A 16,931-nucleotide genomic window follows, 5' to 3' on the forward strand; every position below is an offset into this window, starting at 1 on the left:
GGGATATTAATTGCCATTTTATATTTTGTGCTCGTGTGGTCTCTGTTGTTAATCGCTGCAGTTAACTGTTTCTGTCTAATTGAGTCGACGCAATTAGTCATTTTATCGTAGTAAACCTTGACCTAGACCGGAAGGTTGGAAAGGGTGAGACTCGTAGCGAACATTAGGGCACTGTAGTGAGGGTGGAAGCTAAACTATTTGTGCTTTAGGACGAATTGAGACCGGAAGGAGATATTCACTGCTCCTCTGACCATACTTGCACTTACCAGAGACTTAGATTACTTAACTGAATGATCATGGTAAACCGTCTGTCTTAGCTGCTTTCTCTATTTTTGCTTAATTTTTATTCCCTTGCTTTTCCTCTATTTCTTAGGCTTTTAGTTTAAAACAAACAAACACAACCCCCCAATTTGGTTACCGTGACGAACTTAGACAAAGCTGACATTTTCCCATCTCCCTGTGGAGATCGGCCCGACGTCCCTAGCTATATTAGTTAGAGCCAGTTGGTATTTTTGATAGGTATACGACTGCCCTGTCAACTAGGCCTTAATCCATGGGTCAAAGGATACTAGCATGACACATCCTAGGGTGTTTTACAAGCATTCTAACAAGCAAAGTCTTAAGAAGAAAAAATATCTACAAGGGCCTTATATACACTTGTCAAGCTTCCCAGATAGACGGTTTCACAAGATTTTTCTAACACGCAACTACATGCCATGATGCAACTAACATATATACATCCTAATGCATATGCTTCTACCAACTAGTATGTCAAATAATCTAAATGCAATCCTAAATTCACATTGTTTTTACCGCATCAATCAAAATAAAGCCACATAGTCATTAACATAAAGAGGAAAAAGGAGGTTGGAAAGATTATACCATGCGGTCTTCTATATCCTCATGTCTCGGATGTGGCATAGTCGATCAATGTGAAAAAGGATGAACAAACACAATATATACAATTCTACACTAAAAAGAAATGAACATGTTTTTGATTTTTTCAATTTTTCAAATTCTTATGGTTTTTTTTTATTTTATGAAATAAAAGAGCTATTTTTGTATTTTTCAAAACATTTCAATTTTTATCATTTTTGGAATATAAATTCACATCCCTCACTTTATTTTGGACATTGTCCTCAATGTACATGTAGGAATAGGAATAAAAAAGTAAATACATTTTTATGGATTTTTGATATTTTTTTAAATAAAGTACAAATGCAATAATATGATATGAATGAATGCATGCTCTAACTAAATGCAATTCTATATGACATATATAACAAATGAATGTAATTTAAACTATATTATATGATGCATGATTTCTATTAAGCTATAGTCACCTATGATCAAACCTCCCCAAACCGATTTAAACACTATTTCTAGTGTAGAAAAGAATAGGATTGGTCATTAGTGACTATGCATGAATTCTAGTCTATATGCAACTATCTACATGAATCATGTGAGATATATTACAATGCGGACTATACTATATGAACTAACTAATGTGAATGCAATATGAAATATAATACAAATGCAAGTGAGGACTAAACCAAATGCAATGCACTATACAAAAAGGGAGAGAGAGAGAGAGAAGAGTATCATACAAATGGAGGTGGTGAGGTAGGCATCTCTCACTCGTCATCACCATCCTGGTGGTAGCCATACCTGCTAGAACTTCCTCCTTGGTCATACCCCCCTCCTTGACCAAAGTATCCTCCACCTTGACCATCAAAGTTCCCGGCTTGTTTCCCTTGATTAGGGAACAAAAGGTGTGGTTGAGCCCAAGATGATCGAGGGCCATTAGGGTCGATATACCCTTGTTGTGCCATTTGGTAGTATTGAGGATAGAGGGCCACGTAGTTAACGACCCGCCCATCGTGTACTCCAAGATCAACCATCTTCATAAGATCCATCAAATCATTCATATCCGGAGCATTGGGGACTTGTGGTGCGAATGGCCTATGAGTAGTAGGGTATGGTGGGATAGGCACATAGGACAGCGGGGCAATGGGCCTTGCCGGTATCCCGCGAGGTTGTGGAGGATGGCGGGGTACTTCTTCTCTTTGAGGGGGGTTGGGGTGGATTTGGATGTCGAGAAGGTAGCTCGGCCTAGGTGAATACGGGCTCAACCTTGGGTCGGTACCGGGTATATTCCACCTGAAAGAATAATAGAGGAACACCCTTTTGTGAACCATTCTACACTCCCATTTTGAGTGTAGGCACACCACCGGTGGTGGTTGAAGACGGCGTCCTCATCAATCAAAGTACTACCCTCAAGAGGTGCATAAGTCCCATGGGTGTTGAACCCGGGACAAAGGTAGTTAGCCAAGATAGTAATTAGACCTCCCATCACGAAGGTATTAAGTTGGGAGTTCCCTTGAGAGAAATCGTAGAATCTCGTAAGCATCTCAAGGGGGGTATTGAAGTTGTATCGCCTTGTTCCCCGAACATTTAGATAGGACTCAAGGAATGTCAAGTCGAGGGGAGTGCACCTATCTTGCTCATATCTCCCATTAATGATGCCGGCTACGAAACGTTCGGTGATCCGAATCACGGGGTGTTGAATAGCAAAGGTGTAGCATTGTTTTTGGTGAATGAAATCCCTCCCAGAAATAGCCTTCCAAACTAGGTCCACATCAAAGTCGGAGGGTTTGTTGATGTTGCTTGTTGGTACAATAAGACCAAAAATTTGAGCAAATTGGTCAAGTGATAGGCTATGATCGAGGTTGCACAACCGGAACTCCATACCAACATTGTTTCGTGTGTTCGAAACAATACGGAGCCTACTCAAAAATTCCAAGGTAAGGCTAAGGTATGTCTCTTCATGGGCATGGAATAATTTCCGAATCCCTAAACCGTCAAAGAACATTTCGGTTTGGTACCTTATACCTAGGATTTCTAACACCCTAGTGTCAATAAATTGAGTCGGTTTGTAATGCTTACCTAGTAACTTGACGAACTTAGCGTGGTGGTCATCGGATGTGAAGAGTGCCTCCGGAAAGTACTCAAGTTGCTCCACCCCTCCTCTTATCACGGGATAGAAGTTTATTGGCGGCATCCTTTCTTGAGGGGATGGAGAAGATGAGCCCTTGCGTTTCTTGGTGCCGGCTTCAACGACCTTCTTGGCTATTCCCTATAGATTCATCATTTTTGATTTGGGAAAGTTAGGGTTTGGTTGGCTTTTGTTGTGAAGGGAGTGTTTGGAGATGAAGATGAGTGGATTAGGTGATATTTTCATTTTATATTCACTTTTACCCCTCATTTTAGCTCGGTTTCTATTGATTATTATACTTTAATTAGTGTATTTTTGAGCTAATCTCGTGTTCTAGGTGTATGGTTGTGTTTGTTATATTTTTTTAGGAATCTAAGCATTTGGAGGCTTTTTCCTATCATTTTATACACCAAGTTCACTAAGCTAAACAAGGCCAGATATTTGACTAAGTGTGTGAAGATTGCTTGAGTTTTGCATGGAGAAATTTATGGATCAATATGTGTAATGCAAATGATGCCAACAATCAAGTCAAGGCCCAATGATCAAAGTCCAAGTCAAGATGGAAAGCTTAGGATTCCAACATGCATGGGATACTTTTTGGAGGCTCTAAAGATGATAGATGAGGTATTTATCCGGGTGATTAAGGTGCATTAAAGAATAAACTTTGGATTCCTCAAGCAATTAAGAGAGGAATTAAGAGAAATCACCCGGAGACACACGACCCCGATCGGGGTGGGGTGGCCCCGATCGGGGTTGCATGTCCCTAGGTGATTTACGTTTCACCCTCCTCTCCTATAAATAGGAGAGGTATTCCTAGGTTTTGGTATCTCTTTTTTACGTCCAAGTTTACTACAATAAGCCTCAAGCATTATAAGTTTTCTCTCATTAGTTTTCATTTTAATTTATAAGTTGTTAAGCATTCCTTAGTTAATCTTTCAACATTTTGTACTTCAAGATATTCTCAAGCATTTGATATTCAAGCTTTTGGTTATTTGTTATTTGTTCTTCCATACAAGTCCTCCCTTATAAGGTATTTGTTATTGCAAGTTTGTAATTTACATCATCATTTTAGTTACGACATAGTTATTTTAATTAAGCATTTCATTCTACATTAGCTTTAATTCCTTAACATGTTATATCATCTAATTTACATAAATCAAATAATCATGTTTAACATTTCTCATAATTTAGTTTATATTTTACATCTTAGTATGAGTAACTAAATTTCCTAATCTAAAGGCTAGGGGAGCCATGCAAAATCAAACATATAATATGATTAAATAAAGTTCATAATAATATTGATCAATTGCTTCCATCACACGTTTGCTTTGTTACGCTTAATCTTTGATTATCGGTCGTAGTCGTAGATTAAAATTTGTTTATTCGTTCTAAAGTCGAGAGGCACGGAATTGAATTAGACTAAGCATGTGTGTTAGGACGACCTAGTCATGGACGAGAGTTTTTCTAGGACCCGGTCTATGGTTGATACTAATACCGTAAGGTGGGTATCTTTAAGCCTAATTAATTGACAAGATTATTAGTATCAAGTTTATCATGTTCATATGTTTACCTTTGCATGAGTGACCCGAACCCTTTAGACTATCTTTTATCATATTATTTACATTGCAATTTTCATTAATCATCAAACCAAACAAACCAAACCCAAATCGTAATCGACCTTGATAAAAATCTACCCATAGCAATTCACGACGTAATTCTCGTTTCCTTGTGTTCGACCCCTATTACTACATTAATTTGTGTCTAGGGAAATTATCTTTGCATAGGTACACAATAATTGCAATTTTCATTAATCATCAAACCAAACAAACCAAACCCAAATCGTAATCGACCTTGATAAAAATCTACCCATAGCAGTTCAAGACGTAATTCCCGTTTCCTTTTGTTCGACCCCTATTACTACATTAATTTGTTTCTAGGGAAATTATCTTTGCATAGGTATGCGATAAACCTATGAAATTTTGGCGCCGTTGCCGGGGAAACGGTTTTATTGCTTTTTGAATTGTCGAATTTCATCTTGTTTTCCTTTGTCTTGGGGAACACTTGTTCCTTAAGACCGTTACTTATCACTTCTCTAGAAATTGTTGTCTTATGCCCAGGTCCTCTCGTAGTGAAGAATTGCTTTCACCGGATTCCGATCCCGAGAAAACATTTAGGTGAAGACGACGTTTTTGGAGGGAAGTGAAAGAAGCCACTTCTCCCGTACAAGTTGAAAGTGCCAGAAAGTCTTATTTAGACGATCTAGAAGCCCTTAAAGAGGAGGAGATTTCAAGTTCATCATCTCCACCACCATCACCATCTACTACCAAAAAGATGGTGAAACATTCCGATCACTCAAAGCCCACCGCGGCCATGCTACCGGCCGGAATCACAACAACTCAAATCACTGCGCCGGACTTCGAGATCAAACCGGCTTTCATTAGCCTTGTGGAGAGGAAGCAATTTGGAGGAAGTCCTTTGGAGGATCCCAATTTGCATGTGCAAAACTTTTGTGACTATTGCTCCAGGATCCGTCAAACGGGCGTCACCCAAGCTCAAATAAGGGAAATACTTTTCCCTTCCTCATTGAAGAACAAGGCCAAGTTTTGGATCAATAGCCTTGACCGCACCGCCATGGGAATCACCAATTGGGAGACTTTGGCTCTTGCTTTCTATCAAAAGTTTTTTCCACCGGAGAAAACTCAAACTTTGAGGAGCCAAATCACCGGATTCCGTCAACAAGCTCTTGAGATCTTATATGAGGCTTGGGAGACGTACAAAGAGCTTCAAAGGCAATGCCCACATTATGGGCTAGATGATTGGTTTCTAGCAATAACATTCTACAATGGATGTTGTGCCGAGTCCCGAAGGATTCTTGATTCCGCCAACAATGGGCGATTTGATCAAATTGACACCGACCTTGCTCATGCCAGGATCGAATCTATGGCGGTCCATGATGCCCAATATGTCAATTCCCGAGTTGTGCCATCTAAAGGTAAAGAAGAATCCTCTAACAACTCTGTTTTGCTAGCTCAAATTTCTTTGCTCAAACAACAATTGGCGGAAAGGGATGCTAGAGATTCCATTCAACAAGTCAATGCCATGTCTTCAACTACCCAAATCGTTATGTGTGGAGGTTGCGGAGGTGCGGGTCACTATGCCGCTCATTGCCAAGCTCCCATTGAAGAGGTAAATGCATTTTTAGCTTTAAGACAAAATGCACAAAATGCTTATCCACCGGGTACATTCTCAAACACATATAACCCGAATTCAAGATTTCACCCGAATATGTCTTATAGAAGCAACAATGTGCTAAATCCTCAACCACAACCCCCACCACAACAAAATTCCTATGTCCCTCAACAACAAAAATATATCCCTCCACCGGGGTATCAAAATCAACAAAGGCCCCCACAAAACAATTTCCAACAAACTCAACCTCCCCCACAAAATGCCCAACAAAATAACCAAGAGGGAGGTAAGCTTGAGGGCTTTATAATCCGTATGCAAAAGGAATTGTTGACTCAAATCCAAAAGAACGAGCAAGCTCAAAATGCCGCAATCAAAATGTTGGAGCAACAAATGGCTCAATTGGCCTCATCTAGCTCTTCAAGGAAATCGGGTCAACTACCCCCTCAAGGTGAGCAACCACATGCCACCCTTAATGCTATCTCCTTAAGAAGTGGTACGAAATATGATGGGCCATCCATGCCCAAAGATGATGAGGAGGTACTTGTTGAGTTGGAGGTCTCTCCAAATGATAAGGAAATTGAAGAAATTCCCAAGAAAGTGGATGACCCACTTGTTGTTGTTGAGAAAGTCAAGGAAGTGGAGGATGCTCCTCCAAAGAAAGATGTTGAAGCAAAGATTTCGGAAAAAGTCAAAGTGCCATTTCCTCATAGATTGGCAAAGCATCAAAAGAATTCCCAATTCGGTAAATTCATGGAAGTTCTGAAGAATCTACAGGTAACCGTTCCTTTTACCGAATTAATCACTCAAATTCCATCTTACACTAAGTTCATGAAAGACATTTTAACTAAGAAGAGGACTTTTGATGAGGTTGAAACAATAGCTCTCACCGCCGAGGTGAGTTCCCTTTTGCAAAACAAGTCCCCTCCTATGTTAAAAGATCCCGGTAGCTTTTCTATTCCATGCACAATTGGCACCTACCAAATTGATAAAGCTTTATGCGATTTAGGTGCAAGTGTGAGTGTAATACCTTACTCTATTTGTGCTAAGCTTAATATGGGAGTCTTAAAATGCACTAGTGTCAGATTGCAAATGGCGGACCGTTCTATAAAACGCCCTTTGGGAGTTTTGGAGGATGTTCCCATTAAGGTTGGTAAGTTTTTCATTCCGGTTGATTTTATTGTTCTTGACATGGCCGAAGATGCCCAAATCCCAATCATTTTGGGAAGACCATTTTTACACACCGCGGGTGCGTTGATTGATGTCAAGAACGGGAAAATTACATTGGAAGTGGGTGACGATAAGGTCACATATAACTTGAATAGTGTTATGAAGAGTCCTATGATAGAAGAGTCTTATTATTCTATTGACATTTTGGATGTTGTTGACATTGTTATAGAAGATTCTACACCTCGATCTTTGTCTAAAGATCCCTTGGAGGCACTCTTGCTTTTAGAATCATTTGCAGGTGACGATGAGATCGGAAATGAGGAGATTGATGCTTTGGAGCAAGAATTGGATGGAGAGGAGCTATCATTGGAGGAGAGCTCACACTTTATAGGCTTGGTTGCTACACCTCAAGATGTTGAGGTACAAAAACCCGAGCTTAAGCCCCTTCCTTCCAATTTGAGGTATGCTTTTCTTGATAATGAGGGGATGTGTCCGGTAATCGTTAGTGCTAAATTAGATGAGAGTCAATTGGCTAAATTGCTTCATGTCTTGAGGTCTCACAAGAAAGCCATTGGTTATAAACTTGACGATTTAAAAGGCATAAGTCCCGAATTTTGCATGCACCGAATCAATCTTGTGGAAGATCATAAACCACGTGTCCAAGGTCAAAGACGACTAAATCCTAACATGCAAGAAGTGGTCAAAAAGGAAGTGTTTAAATTGTTAGATGCGGGAATTATCTATGCGATTTCCGATTCTAAATGGGTGAGTCCGGTCCAAGTGGTTCCTAAGAAAGAAGGAACCACCGTAGTCAAAAATGATAAAAATGAGTTAATTCCAACTAGAATGGTGATGGGTTGGAGAATGTGCATTGACTATAGGAGGCTAAATCTAGCCACTAAGAAAGACCACTACCCATTACCTTTTATTGACCAAATGTTGGAAAGCTTGGCAAGTCACAAATACTTTTGCTACCTAGATGGCTATTCCGGGTTCTTTCAAATACCCATTCACCCGGATGACCAAGAGAAGACCACGTTTACATGTCCCTATGGTACATTTGCCTACCGTAGAATGCCTTTTGGTCTTTGTAATTCCCCCGCCACTTTCCAACGTTGCATGATAAGCATCTTTTCCGACTACATTGAGTCTATCATGGAGGTGTTTATGGATGATTTTAGTGTATATGGTTCTTCTTTTGATGCTTGTTTGACTAACTTGTCCAAAGTTTTGAAGCGTTGTGAAGAAGTTGATTTGGTGTTAAATTGGGAAAAGTGCCACTTCATGGCGAATGAAGGAGTGGTGCTTGGTCATATTGTTTCGGAGAGAGGAATTGAAGTGGACCGTGCTAAGGTCCAAGTTATTGAGCAACTACCCCCACCGGTAAATGAGAAGAGTGTAAGGAGATTCTTAGGCCATGCGGGTTTCTACCGCTGTTTTATTAAAGATTTTTCTAAGATTGCCAAACCCCTTACGGAGCTTCTTTTAAAAGATGCTCCATTTGTGTTTACTAATGATTGTCTTGAGTCTTTTAATAGGATCAAGAAGGCTTTGATTTCTGCACCTATCATCCAATCACCGGATTGGAACTTGTCATTCGAGCTCATGTGTGATGCAAGTGACTATGCGGTAGGTGCCGTGCTAGGACAAAGAAAGGACAAGGTTCTCCATGCTATCTACTTCGCTAGCAAAACCTTAGATGCGGCTCAAATCAACTATGCCACGACGGAGAAAGAGCTACTTGCCATTGTCTATGCCTCAGACAAATTTCGCTCTTACTTGATTGGTTCCAAAGTCATTGTTCATACCGATCATGCCGCATTGAAGCATGTCCTAGCCAAACAAGAAGCTAAGCCAAGGTTGTTAAGATGGATATTGCTCTTGCAAGAATTTGATCTTGAGATTAAAGACAAGAAGGGGGCCGAAAATGTTGTTTCCGATCACTTATCCCGTTTGAAGTTCAAAGATGCAGGTATTGAGTTACCTATTGATGATTCCTTCGCCGACGATGTTCTAATGATGTTGGAAGCCAATACTCCTTGGTATGCTGACATAGCCAACTACCTAGTTGGAAGAGAAGTGCCACCCAACCTTTCATATCAACAAAGGAAGAAGTTCTTACATGATGCCAAGTTCTTCCTATGGGATGATCCACATTTGTTCAAACATTGCTCCGATGGGCTATTCCGAAGATGTATCCCACAATGGGATGTGAAAGGGGTGCTAGAAGGATGCCATTCTTCTCCTTATGGTGGTCATCATGGACCATCCAAGACCGTTGCGAAGGTGTTGCTATCCGGCTTCTATTGGCCAACTATGTTCCAGGATGCCAAAAATTTCGTGATGGCTTGTGATGCTTGCCAAAGGACGGGTTCCATATCAAGAAGACACGAGATGCCTCTAAATGGAATCTTGGAAGTAGAGGTGTTCGATGTTTGGGGCATAGATTATCAAGGACCGTTTCCTTCCTCAAAAGGGAATCGGTATATTTTGGTTACCGTTGATTATGTCTCTAAATGGGTAGAGGCATTTGCTACTCCTACCAATGATGCTCGCAACGTGATTAAATTATTCAAGAAGATCATATTCCCGAGGTTCCGTGTTCCAAGAGCAATCATAAGTGATCGTGGTACTCACTTCGGTGAGAAACAACTTGATGCTTTGTTGGAAAAATATGGAGTCTATCATAGAAGAGGCTTGGCTTATCATCCACAAACTAGTGGCCAAGTAGAGGTTTCTAACCGTGAGATCAAGTCAATACTTGATAAAGTTGTTGCCAAATCACGAAAAGATTAGAGTATGAAGCTCGATGATACCTTATGGGCCTACCGTACCGCGTTTAAGACACCTATTGGTACCTCACCGTATAGGTTGGTCTATGGAAAGGTGTGCCATATTCCCGTTGAGATGGAACAAAAGGCTTTTTGGGCAATTAAGGAGCTTAACATGGACCCGAAGTTAAGTGGAGAGAAGCGGTTGTTGCAACTCAATGAACTCGATAAATTCCGCTTGCAAGCTTATGAGAGCTCCCGTCTCTACAAGGAGAGAACAAAGAGATGGCATGATAAGAAGATCTTAAACAAAGAATTTCAAATTGGTGATAAGGTCTTGCTATTCAATTCCCGATACAAACTATTTCCGGGAAAGTTACGATCACAGTGGACCGGTCCATATACCGTCACAAATGTCAACAAGTTCGGTTCCGTTGAAGTGATGACCACCAAGGGCGAAAAATTCAAAGCAAACGGTCATCGTTTGAAGCTCTACCATGAGAATGTGATCGTTGGTGTGATAGAGGAAATGACCGTTCAACCTCTACCAAAGATAGCTTAAACCGACTCAAGCTTTTTCGTCGTGCGGGACGTTAAACCAGCGCTTCTTGGGAGGCAACCCAAGCTTTTTATTGCTTTTGTTTATTTTCATTTTTAATTTTCTGCAATTTAATTGTTTTTCGTAGATTAGTAATAAAATACTCAACTTAACGATTTTTCTTTTGTGATTTCTAGGTAAAAATGAAGAAAGGAGAAATTGGAGTGCACTTGACACGCAACCCCATGCAAAAACCCTCGTTCGAAGACGTGGTTTTCGAGAAAAAGAAAAACAAATCACCCCCATAGGCGAGGAAGTCAAAACGCGAAATTGCAGTCAACCCCGATCGGGGTTGGTGGCCCCGATCGGGGTCGTGGTCCTGTAGCTCTTTTTTGCTAATTGACGGGTATGTAAAAAAAAAAATATTCTATCATATCTCAGCAAACCCGACGGTACTCCCTCATCCCTTTCTCCATCATTTTCTTCATTTTTCTACCTAAAATCACAAGGAAACTTCAAGTTCTTCATTGATTTGCAAGCTTTATTCATCCATTAACATCAACTTGGTAAGATCTCTTCTCTTTTCTCTTTAAATTCATCTATTGCAATCAATTAATTGGATTATGGAAACCCTAAATCAATTTGGGGGAATTCGATTTGTGCTTTTTGGTACTAGAAATTGGTTGTAGAATGTTTATTACATGTTTATAGTGTGAATTAGTTCACTAATTCATACTGTTATGCCAATTAGAATGAATTTTGGTTTGCCTTAAGATGAATTTTGTCTTAAAATTTCAGAAATATGGCACCAAGAAAAGCTCATTCACAAGGTGCTTCTAAGAGAAGGAGAGGTGAGGCGGAGCCTTCAAATGCAGCGGCGGATGTCCAAATGGAGGAAGTCCCACAATGGCATGACCCGGAATATCCAAATGTGATCTTCAATTCACTAGCTCAATACAACAATTGGGTTATGTTGAGAAGCAAAGGTATGGAACCAACGAAATTCATTAACCAAGCATCTTTAAACAATATTGGAATAGAGAAAAATGTTAAAGCTTTGTTTAAAAATCTTGGCATGAAATCTTGTTATACTATGAATTATAAGACCTTCCCCGAACTACTCTTGAGTTCTTGAGCTCTTTCGAGTTTCATAAGTCTAGGAAACCCGGTTTCATTCTTTTTGTTACCTTTCGCTTATTTAATGAAGATCATAAGTTGGACTTAGCGGATTTCGCCGCTATCTTTGATTTGCCTCACAAAGACTTACCGACCGAATCACCCGATGATTATAACCCCGTTTTAACTTGGGATGCCATTTCTCACTTGACTTTTCCGGGTTTTGATCATACACCACATCAATTTATTCATTATCCCGACAAAAGGATTTGGCAAAGGTTTATGGGATGGACTTTTTTTGGTAGAAATGAACCTCACTCGGTGAGGAAGATTGAGTTAGAAATCTTGGGTGCTTTCTTGAATGTTAATGGTGATGAGAAGTGGGGAATCAATATCCCCTACCACTTTGCGGTCCACTTGACCAAACAAACTAATACCAAGAATGGTTGCATTGTGGTTTGGTCACTAAAATTGCTCACCATTTGTGTCGGTTTAACCAAGAGACTACCGGTTTGAGACCATTGCTTGAGTCTAGGGCTAAGGGAGTTAGTCTTGAATATGAATATTTTCTTTCTTGTAATTGGTTTAAATATGCTCATCCCAACATGATTTGGAAGTTAGGTAGGCAAGACTCCATTCATCTACCCGAGGAAAAGAAAGAAATAAAGGCTTTGATTCACACTAAGCCTCGTCGTGGAAGTGACCCCTTTGTTAGACCGACCTACCATTTAGCCCTTAGAGGTGAGTCAACTACCACCGTTGAGAGACGTGTGGGAGGTATATCCTCCCAAGCACGTCACTCCACCTCTAGCATTGAGTCACCATCTAGCATAGAAATGATTAATATTATGAGGGAAATGAACTTAGGTGTTAATCAAATTCGTGATGACCAACGACTTGCATTACATCCTATTTATGATCATTTTTCTAGGCAATGAGTTATCCAACCCGAGGGGCCACACCCTTCATTCTATACTTATCCTCTGGGTGGATTTCCTCCTCCATCTCCTATTCCCCTTCCCCTCCCCACAATGATGCAGGTACATTTGCTCAATATGAACCCGGCCCGGACTTTTGTGGTTCGGATTATGGGGTTGAGGCATTGAAAGGAGGATATGGTGGCTATGGTGGCTATGGTGGGATTAGTAGTTATGGTGTTGGTCTTGGTAGTGGTCAAGATATTGGTGAGTATGTCACTCCTCTTCAAGGGGATGACTCAAGTGGAAGTGGCCAACAAGGAGAATCAAGTGGTACTGGCAAGAAGAAGAAGAAAGGGAGGAAGGGGTTCAATTTTTGGCCCTTTTCTTAGTTGATTGATGAAGAAATCCCCCGAATTCATGCTAGCTTAGGGGGGGGGGGGGTGGGGGGCTAGCGAGTTGAGTAAGTTTTTAATTGCTTTGCATATTAGTTTAGATCTTGCAACCCATTAAACATAACCTCTAGTCCTTGCTTTGTGCTTTGAGCCATTTTTATGGTTTGATTGGGAGATTTGGATAGTTGGCACATTGAGGACAATGTGATGTTTAGCTTGGGGGGGGGGGGGGGGATTGCATTTGCATATAGTGTAGTTTGCATGTAGTGTAGAAAATTTGAAAATGTTTGAGAGAGAAATTTTTGCTTTGTGCTTGCTTGTTGCCTACTTTCCTCTTTCCTTACCCTATTAATAGCTTTTTGCTAATGATTTATTCTTTAATGATGGGATATTAGCTACATGGGGATGTCTTGACATAGTAGGTGGGAGATGGAGAATGAACCGAATAGGCTTGATCTTGACTTTTGGCGAGCTACAAAATGGTAAAGTAGAACTTCCTTTAAGGCCATTTCATCTTTATTTGGTCTCACTTAGGTGAGTGTAGGTGTCTCCTTATAATGTGTGTTACATCAAAACGCACAAGTATGGTCTTTGTGTCATTTCTTGGTAAGCACGCATTCATTTGTTTTAGGATTTTGGAGCCATTCACATGATATTTTAGTTTTTTTTTACCCCCTCACAAAATTTATCCTTACCTACATCATTAAAATTGCCTACCCTTGTTGAGCTAGTAGCTTAGTTGGATAGTGTTTGGGTACTCATTGGGATATGTTTGGTTGTTTAAAGTCATGTGAGCTTGGTCTTAATGCTCAAAAAAAGAAATGAAAAAATTGAAAAAAATGGAAAATGAAAGAAAATGAAAAAATGAAGAAAGAAAAATGAATGAATGAGAAAAAGCATGAAAAAAAAGAAGTATGCATTGAAAAAGAAAAAAAAAGAGAAGAAGAAGAAGAAAAGATATGAGAAATTCTCAAGCATTATTCAATATATTTTGGAGAAATTTCTTATGGTTTGGATTGCGAAATTGGGCTAGAATTGGGATTGAGCATCCTTGCATTTTGGTAGTTGCTAGCTTGACTTAGCTCCACATTACCATAATTCTTTTGTTCCCCCTTCTTACCCATGTTTATTTGCCCTCTTCCTACCCATTTGGCTTCTTCATCATGCTTACATTTGATTGTCTTTGCTTGCTAGTTTTGACATGTTTACCATATTAGATTGCGGGCACATTGTTATAAGTTGAGGATAGTTGTGTGTTCATTCACAAAAATTGTCCTTTCACATATAAAAGAGTTTGAGTGTCCCGTGAGAGTCCATAAATCAAAAGATCATGCAAGAGCTTAAAGGTTCATTCAAAATTTTTTATGCTACGCCGTCGTGTAAATCTCATCTATGTCTTGCTTTATCCCTTGCCCATGTTGTTTCGGGTTTTTAAATCATTATGCTTAGCTTGTTTAGGATATAGCAATTGATGGGATTTGGTTTCTTGCTTAAGGACAAGCAAGGGTTTAGCTTAGGGGAGTTTGATATGTTCATTTTCTATACACTTTTACCCCTCATTTTAGCTCGGTTTCTATTGATTATTATACTTTACTTAGTGTATTTTTGAGCTAATCTCGTGTTCTAGGTGTATGGTTGTGTTTGTTATGATTTTGTAGGAATCAAAGCATTTGGAGGCTTTTTCCTATCATTTTATACACCAAGTTCACTAAACTAAACAAGGCCAAATATTTGACTAAGTGTGTGAAGATTGCTTGAGTTTTGCATGGAGAAATTTATGGATCAATATGTGTAATGCAAATAATGCCAACAATCAAGTCAAAGCCCAATGATCAAAGTCCAAGTCAAGATGGAAAGCTTAGGATTCCAACATGCATGGGATACTTTTTGGAGGCTCTAAAGATGATAGATGAGGCATTTATCCGGGTGATTAAGGTGCATTAAAGAATAAACTTTGGATTCCTAAAGCAATTAAGAGAGGAATTAAGAGAAATCACCCGGAGATACACGACCCCGATCGGGGTGGGGTGGCCCCGATCGGGGTTGCATGTCCCTAGGTGATTTACGTTTCACCCTCCTCTCTTATAAATAGGAGAGGTATTCCTAGGTTTTGGTATCTCATTTTTACGTCCAAGTTTACTACAATAAGCCTCAAGCATTATAAGTTTTCTCTCATTAGTTTTCATTTTAATTTATAAGTTGTTAAGCATTCCTTAGTTAATCTTTCAACATTTTGTACTTCAAGATATTCTCAAGCATTTGATATTCAAGTTTTTGGTTATTTGTTATTTGTTCTTCCATACAAGTCCTCCCTTATAAGGTATTTCTTATTGAAAGTTTGTAATTTACATCATCATTTTAGTTACGACATAGTTATTTTAATTAAGCATTTCATTCTACATTAGCTTTAATTCCTTCACATGTTATATCGTCTAATTTACATAAATCAAATAATCATGTTTAACATTTCTCATAATTTAGTTTACATTTTACATCTTAGTATGAGTAACTAAATTTCCTAATCTAAAGGCTAGGGGAGCCATGCAAAATCAAACATATAATATGATTAAATAAAGTTCATAATAATATTGATCAATTGTTTCCATCACATGTTTGCTTTGTTACGCTTAATCTTTGATTATCGGCCGTAGTCGTAGATTAAAACTTGTTTATTCGGTCTAAAGTCGAGAGGCACGGAATTGAATTAGACTAAGCATGTGTGGTAGGACGACCTAGTCATGGACGAGAGTTTTTCTAGGACCCGGTCTATGGTTGATACTAATACCGTAAGGTGGGTATCTTTAAGCCTAAGTAATTGACAAGATTATTAATATCAAGTTTATCATGTTCATATGTTTACCTATGCATGAGTGACCAGAACCCTTTAGACTATCTTTTATCATATTATTTACATTGCAATTTTCATTAATCATCAAACCAAACAAACCAAACCCAAATCGTAATCGACCTTGATAAAAAATCTACCCATAGCAATTCACGACGTAATTCCCGTTTCCTTGTGTTCGACCCCTATTACTACATTAATTTGTGTCTAGGGAAATTATCTTTGCATAGGTACGCGATAAACCTATCATTAGGTTTAGATAAAATGAGGAAATGAGGGATGGTGGGGGTGTTTTTATAGAAAAGTGGGGTGGGACGAGCGGCTGAGGGTCGGGCTCGGGCGGATTATTCAAGGAAAGTGCAGGAATCCGGGCGTCTTTATGGTCGGGACGAGCGTCTTCCTGCAGGTGGTCCGAGCGTCTTAACAAAAATCCGCTCGGATTTCATTCCAAGGATTCTACTTCAGCTGGGAGGGACAAAAGACGAGCGTACCGAGCTTGGGACAAGCGGCTGAACTGAGACGAGCGTCTTCTTCAGAATCCGCTCGGATTCATGTCTAGTGCGAAATTTTTTTCAAGTGTCCTACATGACGAGCGTCCAACTGATAATACGGGCGTCTTTTTCTGGACGAGCGTCTTCGCCATAATCCGCCCGGATTTCAGGTCAGCGCCAAACAATACCCTGAGGAAGGCTGAGGACGAGCGTCCTGCCCTCGGGACGAGCGTCCCTAGCTGCTTTTCAAACTTTTCTTTCTTTTCTTTTCAAGATTGTATCCTTGCACCCTTTTGTCATTCCTCCTTATCTTTTTCTGAAATTTTGCTCTATAAAAATGTAAGGAAACTCTCTCTCACTACTCTCATGCAAGAAATTAAAAGTGCGAAAATGTACAATATTATACAAGGCAAAGGTTCGAGAAATGTCTTACAAATGGTGGTTTCAGATAGGACTCCACCAAACTAGTTCATATTGTAGAAATTTTTGTCCATAGAGCTCAAGGCT

The 16,931-nt window shown here is 39.6% G+C and overlaps 1 non-coding gene across 1 annotated transcript; it reads right to left on the reverse strand.

The window, feature by feature from the left end:
• Positions 1-5,698: 5,698 nt before the first annotated feature.
• LOC141603693 (small nucleolar RNA R71) lies at positions 5,699-5,805 on the reverse strand. The gene has a single exon (XR_012525552.1). It is a non-coding gene; the product is annotated as a small nucleolar RNA R71 (small nucleolar RNA).
• Positions 5,806-16,931: the final 11,126 nt, after the last annotated feature.

The sequence above is a fragment of the Silene latifolia genome, chromosome 9, assembly GCF_048544455.1.
Source record: "Silene latifolia isolate original U9 population chromosome 9, ASM4854445v1, whole genome shotgun sequence".
Lineage (NCBI taxonomy): Eukaryota > Viridiplantae > Streptophyta > Magnoliopsida > Caryophyllales > Caryophyllaceae > Silene > Silene latifolia.